Raw genomic sequence first — 10,656 nt, 5'->3', positions numbered from 1 at the left:
AAATACTTTCATTTATACAAGAAATAGTTCCTTGTATGTGGTTTTTTTCATGTATTTCAGTGGATGTATTGGTTTGGGACCCCTAACTGACCCAAATGCTGTCATTTTAAAACCCTACAAAACCTTATAACAGAGGGTTTGTTCCTCAAACAGAAAAACTGAGACATGGGAGACATAAACAGGTCATGCTGGCACCAGTTTTTTTACCAGGTTGTGTATTCAGATTCAGATTTATTAGTCTGGAGACAAACGTCTCTGGGGAAATGGAAACCAAATGTCGCTGCTGGTATTTTAGGTATCACATTTGGCACAGAAAATACAAAGTTAGCAAAAGTAAAAGGAAATGTACCCCCAAAAAATTTGTTACCCCATTTACTCCAGAAGTGCCAGACTTCATCATAGTCCCAGCACACATCCCCACTCTTTCCCCCTGGTTCCTAAATGAGTGGAAATGAAAAATTACTTGCAAATTGCTCCTTCCCCAGGGTATGTTAGCATCCCCCTTAGTACACTCATTGGCCTGGCCCAGCTAGCAGCTTGGTCCCTTTGACTACCAACAGCATGAATGGGATGGTTCAGCATCACTGGGAGGCCATGCGGCTGAGATGTGGTGGGGATTCATCCTGTGTTGTGCAATTCCCCCTAAAGGGTCCACAGAGACATAACAGTATCTTCATGAGGAGGCTGGGGATAGGGAAGGTTAACTCTTGCACCACCTGAACCAGCCTTGGAAGCCTCTTTTGGGCTAAGAGAAGACAAAATCTTGTTTGCATTCAGAGTATTAATGTTTAACTTGAGCAGTGCTGGTGGCACAACCCTCTGTTTGCAATCATGTGCCATGTGCAACAGTACAACTCCCAAGAAAACACTGGATCTCGCACTTCTGGCCCACATTGTAGCTTTGGTGTACATTGCCTGGAGAACACAGCTGATCTGTACCTGCCTTCTATATCAAGACAATTTCTATGGCAAAGGAATAGAACCATGGAAAAGTGCTCTGTTGCTAAGTGAAGAGCTGTACATAGGTAGGACGTATCTCAAACTTCTATCATAGAATCATAGAATAACCTTGCCAAGTGACTCCCATATCAACATCTGCAGAGACCAAAATCTCCAGCTCACATTCTTTGAGCTGCCAAAGCAGCCCTCAGCATCAGGATGGAGTTATAATTATGCAGGATGAAGGGTTTCACTTAACAGACTCTAGAGGAAGCCTGACTCGGGCAGAAGCAGCAGTATGATAAGTCAACCAGGGCAAAAGGTCTGATTGCTATTTCCCTTCTAGAGAATGGGAATAGTCATCTGGGCAGGGAGAAGCACTTATTGTCCTGAGTCAGCCTGCAGTTTTTCCCTGTAAAATACCTATCCAACAAGAAAAGACAGATGTTTCATGTAAATCTGCCATGGGACAGAAATGCCCAGAAGGTCAGATGTACAGATAAGGATGGGGAGATGGAGGAAACTGCCTTTCCCCTGGAGGAGTACCAGGAAGGAGTTTTCATTAGTGCTTTGGATGCAGGAAATGCAAAGCCTGAGAACTATTAATAGATACGGCCTCATACATGGACGCTGGAGAAGAGCGGGCCTCCAGGAATGAGGAAATGACAAATCATAGATCTACAGAGGCTGTTTGACCCACTAGTGAAGCTGCAAGAAACTGCTATCCATGGCAGGGTGGCTGGAACTAGATGCTCTTAAGGTCCTTTCCAATACTAACTATTCTATGTTTCTATGTTTCTATGTCGTTCCACCAGGAGTAACAGACCAGGCTCCTGCCATTCAGTTAACTTTGTAAACTCTCCCACTGATTAATGTGTAGGAAAGAAAAAATAGATGCAATTTGGCTGTGGAAATGCCTATGACAGCATTTATCCAGAGTCCCTAAGGCTGATTAGGTTTCATGCAGACAGGCTTTTCAAGAAAGGTGGCTGTCTTTGGGGAGTGAAGAGAGTGTCCCTGGAGATGGGATGTGAATTTGGAAGGAATAAAGGATGGCTTTTCGGGAGTCTTATCATGTGTGGAACTAGATGATCTTAAGGCCCTTTCTAAGCCTAACTATTTTATGATTCTATGATTCTATAAGGTCTTGCTGACCCACATGCTTTCTACAGTGCTGGATGAATTTGCATGCTGACCATGAAAAGAATTTAATACAGGTTCTTGGAAACTGAATAAACCCCCTTGCTTTGTCATGAATACCCCTGTAATTGGTGTGTCTGTTGGGGAGAAGGACACTGACATGTTTCGTGGTAGCCAAGTAATCACTATGACCAATAATTCAGGTACTTGTATAAACTATATAGTCTCCTACTGCCTAGATTTCGCTTCACACAGAGATGTGAGAATAAATGCATCAAACATAGGTTGTCAATTGCACAGATTTGCAGAGGACAGAGGACTCCTCATGCATGGCCAGTATTATTCCTGTGAAGATCCTGAAGTGGGTTGATATGCCTGTGTCAGGTCAAAAAAAAGAAAAGCCAAGAGAGTGTTTTACCTTAAAAACTGCATAAGGAAGTAGAGCTTCCCTGGGGCTTGTGTTTTAGTCCCAGAGGGACTACTCTTTGCCTCCTCCAAGCTGCACTGTAGCACTAATGTTCTTTATGATCCCAGAGATTTACTCATCTCCTTACTTTCCTAGTCTGTGAAATGGAGATAATATTTAGCTACTGCACAAATTAATGTCAGGCTACTACAGATATGTAATACACTCTGCTAGTACTACATAATTACATTATTATGGTTTTATAATAACACAGGCAAACCTATTTCATTTAAGTGTTGGCAAGAGTAACATCTCACTGTATGCAAAAGTTCATTCAATTTCTTTCCAGTCTGCTAAAATGGCAAAATAATTCTACCTATTCCCTGTAGCAGTAGCATTTACAGTAGTTAAAAATAGCAAAGCAAAATCAGTTCAAAATAATGAAACCAGAGCATTACATTGTCATGCTGCCTACGCTGCTGTTACTGAATAGCTGGCATAGAGGATGAGAGGGGGGGAAAAATTGTTTAACTCTGCCAATAGAATGTAGATATTAAAGACCTTTTTTTGGGCAAAGTTTCAGTTTTCTGTTAGTCTGTGTACACCAGTTGTTTCGGACACCTCAGCTCATCTGATCAGGTTTCATGGTGTTCCCAGATATGTCACCATTTCCATTTGTCTCCTGCCTGTTGCCTCACGGACCTGAGTTCACCCAAGCTAAAACCACATGGGCGCCTACAGGAGGAGAAATGTAATGGAGATAGAGATGCCTGATCGCTCCCAGGGCTGGTTCAGCTTCCTGGTGGTAGATGGGCACCAGTCTGTCCCGACACCATCCTGACAACTCATCTTTGATTCATCCCAAGTCACATCTAAGATGGAAAAAAACTGTGTGAAGGGGAGAAATCTGTCAGATAGGTTTATTAAAGCTGATTAACAGAGGACACCTTTTGATCAATTGTATGAATTGACTGAAATTTATCAGCTTCTGTAGAAGCTCATGTGTAAGATCTAATCGAAAGCCTGCTGCAACCAAGGATCTTTCCACAGAAAATTACTTCAGGAAACCAAGAACTTTGGCATGGAGGCTGCGATATCCATGAGGGCCATCTGTGGAAATCCTTCCCAGGCCACTAAGGGATGATGAATCCTTTCTCCAGAGGTGTTTGTCACCTAAAATCTATGGTCCTCAAGCCAAAACAAGTCCCATTGAACTTCACTGTGGCTTTGCACAACATGAAACATACCTGCAAAATCTGAGCATCTTGTATACATGCTCAAGCTAGGGAGAAAGAAACAAAAAAAAAAAAGGAAAAAGGAGAGTGGAGAAATATGGTAGAATTTAGGAAAAATAGGCTGAGTAATTTTCCATCTTGGCCTGGCCCTGTTCGGAATGTGTGATTTTACTGGCCTATGCCAAAGGCTCATTTTTTGGGGGTTATTTTTGTTTATATAAAGGAATATATTTCACTGTCAACATTATAGCAGAGAAAAAAATCTTTTGGAAGAGATATATATGTGCTCAGTTGCTGGGCATTATATCCTCTTCTTTTCCTTGCTATTTCTCATCAAGCTTTGTGCTCTTTCAATACTTGGAGTCACAACAGTTCTCATGCCAACAACCGTCTTTCTTTTTCTCCTTCCGGAGGACCTTTCAACTTTTCTCTCCATGTCCAACAGCTCAATACCATTAGAGGAGAAAAAGGTCTTAAACTGCTTCCTCTGGTGGCATGATTGAAGGATGCTTCACTTGAAGAGGCATCAACAATCATGCTTCTTGGGTAGCTGACTGACAAGGGCATTGTCAGCTCCCAGCTGGCCCCAGATGGACAAGCACCTGATTTCACCTGCGATCGAGGAACATGCATCAATGCTTGACAGCCTGAGCCCCATTAGTGGAGGAAGGGTCATTAAAGAAGCAAACTGCTGGCTTGTTCTTGCCATGACCGTGTTTTGCATGGTCCAACTAAAACAAATGTCCGAACTGACATTCCAAGCATAATAAAGAGGTTTCCATATCCTTTACGCTTTCATTGCACAACACCCTTCAATAGAAGTCTTCAGCTAATGGAAAACCAAAATTGCTCAGAAAAAAACAAAAAAAAAAAAGGAAGAAAAAAATCATCCATTTTTTCAACATCCTCTTCCCCTTCAGATGAGAAAAGAAAGGGGGATGTAGAGAAGAATGCAAAGAGCAAACATCTTAAAATGCTTGCAAGAGCCTTTTGGAAGCTGATTAGAACCATTTGTGTGTGGTCAACAAAAAAAATTGGAGTTTGCAGAAAATGGAAGGGAGACAACCTCTGCTCTGTTCCGAGTCACAGAACAGATGCCAGCGTTCCTTCTGATTTTACAACTTTTTCTTGGCCATCCGGGTGAAAGACCGATTAAAAATGGGGGCTGAGAATGCTTGCTGAAAAACCTCCCAGATTGTAATCCTAGCACAAGGGCAAATGGAGACTTGCAGTAAATCGTTCCTGGCTGTCTGGATCACTTATCAAATACAGCAAGCAAAGACACCCAGTCACGGCCGTAGGAAATCACACATCCAGCGGCCAGCTCCTTGCGAAGGAGCTTTTGCCTTGTATGCAGTGGGAAATAGAGAGTGGAAACCAGACAATCTGAATTACAGTTGAAAGAAAAAAAGAAAAGAAAACCCCAAGATTTTCTGTAAAGAAACCGTAGACATGGATGGAAAGAGATTTATCTACTCCAAAACCATTTTTCCTTCACTCCTTCAGTGTCTTAGGTAAAATGACATAAACCAAGAAGATTGAATTTCACTGGGAGAATGACTGTGAGGTCTGCTGCGCAAGCCAGATTTTCCAACCATACATTTAAAAGTGGTTACTCAAGTTTGTGTAAAAAAAACCTAAACCCAACAACAACAACAAAAAAAACACCCAACCAAAAAAACCCCACTTACCCAATTTCCGAGCAGTCTGTGAATCGTGAGGTTCAGAGATGCAGAGAAACAGAGCACTTATTTACAACTTGCACAGAGATCTTTCTGAAGGACGACCATGTCAGGACTTTTCTTGCTGCCCTCTTGACCTCTCGGGGGGTTTGTGTTGAGCTGTGTTTTATTTTTCGCCATCGGGGGCTTTAGTGAACATAGAATTCCTTTCCCCATGAATGCTCCCAAGAAAAATGGGCAGCCAACACAAGCTGCCAAAGGTCTGCTAGGTGCAACAGCCACGAGCATTTTGAATTACTAGAGTGCCAGTTAATCAAAGGCAGCTCAAACTGGAAATATAGTGCTCATGGTAAATTTAACATCCATTATACCCACTAGTAAAACCAGCAGCAGCTGAAAACACTGGAGAGGGAAACAAACTCCAGAAATCAATGAATCTCATTCAAGGAGAGTGTCCTTTATAAATGCAAGAGGGTTAAAACCTGGAAAGGGTAAAACTGAGAGCTCAAGGAGCATTGATTTACAAGCTGAGAGGCCCATCAAGCACAGGTAAAGGAAGAGCTGTTTTTGTGGTGTTGATTTTTACAGAATTAAAGGAGATAATTAATTAAACCAAATTAATTAAACAAAAAAAAAAAAAAAGAAGAGAGGTTTGTCCTCCAAACTGATGATAATGAAGTGTCTGAGAATTAATATTGATCTAAGATTCAGACCTTACAAATTACCCATGAGATTCACTAAGTTTTTCCTCAGCAGTTGTTAGCAGTTCAGTCGCACTGGCTCAATGTTGAAACAAAGTGCAATGGTTAAATCCCTGATGGGGACTTCAAATTATGAGACCTTATTAACCCCCCAAAACGGGCTTCTATTTTTATTTGGCATAACAAATCTCTGTGTTAGCACCTGTGTCTCTATATAGACCAGTCAAAAAAATTGCATTCATTTTTCCTAGCAAACTGGTTCCTATATTTAACCTGACTTTTAGCAGCATCACCATAGATTTTGTTTTATGTACTGAATGTTTATAACTTTTTGGCATATCATAATCTCTTGGCACACCAAAATGCTTCTAAATTGAGCTAATATAAAACACTCCTTAGCCTTTTTAATTCAAAATGCTTTATGACTTGATCTGAAATAATACAGCCAAACTATCCAACAGTGTTGAAATGGTACAAAGCAGAGGAAGAAACCCCAAATTAAAGTAGGGAACAGTATTCCTCATCTTTTCTACATAGCTTTGCAGCTAATAGATATGAATCCATCAGTGGGGAGAAGAGAGCACATTCAAAACACTTATTTTATATTATTAATGTTACACATCATACACATATGTACGTATTATAGGTAGTATACATATTATATTTAATTGCACTGTAACAGAGAGCAAGATAGTACACGGTTCAGCTTTTACTGACAGAGAAAGGTACTACTTTTGGGATTTATGAGACTCATGGTAGCTCTGTTGTAGGAAAGGCTTTCTAAAAGTATGGCTAAGTTACATGGGACACTTATCTTCTAAGATCCATCATGTGACCAAAACCCTGCAATACTTGCACTTAATTCCTAAATTGCTTTAAAATAATCATAATATTTGAAATTCTCCCATGAGGAGAAATACAGCAGGAAGAAGTTATCAATTTAGCAAAATCTATTGCTAATTCCTCCCTAATTCCAACACCCCTTAAATCTTATCATCAGATTATCAGTGTGAGGCAGTGGATAAGCACATCAGCATCCTTATTTAACTAAGTGGCATAACTTTATAGGTTTATCTATCTTTTTTTCCTTTCCTTCTCTTGTTTTTCATTTCTACCATGGCAAAACATAATAACCCGGTCATTCTCCAGCACAATAACTTTATTTTTAACGAGGGCATGGTCAGAAACTTTTATTTGTGGAAGGGTTGCCCCTGTGTCAGTCTCACACCTGCATGTCCATTAGGTGGGAGAAAGGGGAGGACTGTCCATTACCAGCTGCATTAATGAATACAGGAAAAAGAAGAAGAAAACAGGGCTTTAACTTTTTGAGATCTCTCCATAACTTTCAGCTGCCTAAATCTTAACAAGGTTTTAATAGATTTGCTCAATTCCCTCCTTTGCAGCCTCTGCACAAACAAGCTGTGGTGAAGTCGTGCTCTCACAGGGTTACCTTATCTAATTCTGTGGGGTTTTACCTGAGACTGCCCTTAAGCTAGTGGTAGGTACCTTTTCCAGGCTTAGCTGATAAGTAGCTGTCAGGAAGCAGGTAACAGATCTACTCTCCTTTTCTTTCTTTCTGACAAAGGAAATTGCTTCTGTTTTCTCTCTCTGAGGAAGTAGCTTTATTTTTTATGGTCCTAGTGGGGAAAACTAAAACTTCAGAAACTTCATTTTTCTTATTTTAATTCTGTGGAGATATTTTGTCTTTCTTCCCAGCTTCAACAACGCTGGAGCAATACTCTTAACAACCAATAACCTCTTTAAAGTGGATTTTTTTCTTTTCAAGACCTTTTTAGCTGCTAGGGGAATGAGGAAAAAATTCAGCTGTGTCTCTTTATCTTCACTGTAGGGAAAGAAATCAGACAGATATATTACGATTCTTATCTTCCCTCTGTCTCACACATATGCTATTGGAAGGAAATTTCAGTTCAGAGAACATGCTAAAAGTTAAAGGAGGATAACTGTGCTCATGGGAGGAGATGGAGACTCTGTTGCTGAGAGTCTGGCTGCAGCAATACCAAGGCTACATCAGGGATAATTAAAGTTGCTGCTCTCCTAATATTGAAATGAAAGAGGGAGCTGCCACTTGCACTCTTTCATCTTTTCTAATTAAAAAGTTATTTGCTTTTTTTTTAATTCCTAACTTGCCAAGAGTGCAAAGTGGTGCCTCTCAGCAAACAAAATTACTGGAAACATTTATTTCCTCAGAAATACTGCTGATAGGCTCGCCTTTTGTAATGAACCCTGGCAACATCCTGTCCTGCTATTTTTTAGTCTTTGGCTATAAAATTTGGCTTCTATTAAATGGATGTGTGTGAAGCTTGCAGTGATATTGGAAAGCAAGTTTTGTTCACCATAGTAATTCTGCATCATAAAAACCATATTAAATTGAATATCTAAAATAAGCCCAATATCAAAAAAGGGAAATATTGGCATGCTTTAAGATTGTGGCTTTTATTCTGCCTGCCAGCTCAGAAACACCCTAATCTATAGCAATACCCTCCCAGACAGCAGCATGTATCCTATATACCAAGTCTGCTGAGTCTCCTGAGGACAGACATCTCTGTTGCTGTCTTCTTTGAAAAAGAAAAAAGAAGAAGCATTTTGCTAAGAGATATTAAAGTCAAGGCCCTGATGTTTTCTTACTGATTTGCTGAGACCTCAAGAAACCTTCTTACTGCTAGGGGGGAGTCACAGACATTAGCTGCAGAACTGTGCAGGTGTTAGAATAATTACAGATGGGGGTTCTAAATGCACCTCCTTTTTAATACTCTGCAGGGTACTTCCTATTCTTCATTTTGGATATTTCAGATAAATTCTTCTGGAGGTGAGAGAAAATGGGGTGAGGAAGTAGTAGAACCCCTTTTAGAAATGAAGACATCTTCAAGCCTGAAGAATTTTAATGTATCTGTCTATGTGAGAAAATGCATTTCACGGGAGTTCTCCTTTCTCCTTGAGTTCTATGCTGCAATGTAGAAATGTGGCAGAGAATTTGGAAAGTCTGTAATGAGGATGAACAGTTTTCAGAGATGAGTTCTGATGCTCAGTAACTGAGCCTGAAGGGAACTTGGTTGCTTCCTGCTGAGGCACCCACAGGGAGAAGTGAAGCTTCAGAAACCCAAAGGACAGGGTTGCCATCCCATGACCTTGCCATCTTATTAAAAGGTGGATATATATTCACCCCCCTGTTGAATAATTCATGTTGCAGCTTTCCATCCCTGTCAGCAACTGGCACTGGTGTCAGTCAGCTTTTGCATTGACAAAGATTTGAGCTGACACTGGCAGCAATACTTTCTCAATAAATCTGACACCAGACACCAGCAGTGTTTGCCGTGAGGCAAGACTCTTCTCCATCCTACAAATGCGGACGGATCTCTTCTAAACCCCTGTCAACTTAACTCACTGCAACCTCTTTTGCAATAATGATACTCTGCTACAAGGCAAAATCCAGCAAGTGAGATCTGATTGAGGAGTGCTATCAGCCTGCAATGGCACTCAGGAGAGTGTGTCAGCATTTCTTGTGTTTATAAGCCACCTGATGTAATGGCAATAAGATGCTAACACGAGAGTCCGACCCTGTAATCTGCCAGCTACTGGCAGCTCTACCCCTTTTTGATTCATGATTTCTAACAAGATATTTCTGGTTTGTAATCAAGGTAAACTTCCCACATAAAACCCTGTGGAAAGTCTTGATTCCTGAATAAAACATACAGTGCTTCACTTTCTGTCTAAGCATAATGTTGCCTTGCTTTAGCCATGGCTCTGTAAATGAAAGCAATTTCTAATCTTCTTTTGTCATCTAACATTCTTTAAAACAGGATGAAGCTGGCAGGTGAGATATCAAACAGAGACCGGCCAGCACAGCTGGAGTATCTTGGAACCAAAATCCATCTCACAGCCTTATCAACATGGGCAGCATCTTAGACCGAGCCCTGCTGGTAAACTTAAACCTCTTTCATTTACATTTCTCTAATGCCAGAAATCTGCAGCCTCAGTGGGTCAGAGGCATAGAAGTTATTCACTTGCATAAATACTTACAAATGAGACATTCAGTGTGTTCACAGATGACTTTTTTTGCATTGCTGCCACTGTCAATAAATGAACTAAATAAATATATAAATGAACTAAATTAAATATAATTAAAATTAAATATATATATTGGTTCTGCACTATATTTGAGCACAATTTATTACAGCAGTTTTGCATCATTTTACTGGGAGACTCACCAGGAGTGGTATATTTAATGGCATAGCCCAGCCTGAACTCTTGGTGCTCACAGATGTGCAAGGGTGAGATGTAAACAAGACACACCTGAAAATAAAGATCACAAATTCACCAGTGCTTTAGAAGTTAAATCAATGGCATGTCAAGAATACCAGCTTGACCTAAACCACAAGGCTATATTTGCCTTTGACTCCTGCAGGCTTTTGTGATGAGGATGGATAATCAACAGCATGTGCCTAAAAGGCTCAGCTGCCCACGGTGTGACACACTGTGGTTTCCACTGGGAATCAGGGTTGCTCCCTGTACCAGTGAAACCTCCAGAAATGATC

General features: G+C 40.6%; 1 long non-coding RNA gene across 1 annotated transcript in view; it reads right to left on the bottom strand.

Annotated features, from left to right (window-relative positions):
* Nucleotides 1-378: 378 nt before the first annotated feature.
* LOC134163400 (uncharacterized) overlaps nucleotides 379-10,656 on the bottom strand; it is a 32,633-nt gene continuing 22,355 nt past the window's right edge. Inside the window, exon 3 of the long non-coding RNA XR_009964724.1 lies at nucleotides 379-437. This is a non-coding gene — a long non-coding RNA (uncharacterized LOC134163400). The remainder of the gene's footprint in view (nucleotides 438-10,656) is intronic.

This window comes from Pezoporus occidentalis, unplaced genomic scaffold (genome assembly GCF_034315485.1).
Source record: "Pezoporus occidentalis ecotype Australia unplaced genomic scaffold, CSIRO_AGI_Poc_V1 ctg20, whole genome shotgun sequence".
NCBI classification, from domain to species: Eukaryota; Metazoa; Chordata; class Aves; order Psittaciformes; family Psittacidae; genus Pezoporus; species Pezoporus occidentalis.
The sequence above is the reverse complement of the archived record's forward strand: the minus strand, read 5'-3'. Positions and strand labels throughout refer to the sequence as shown.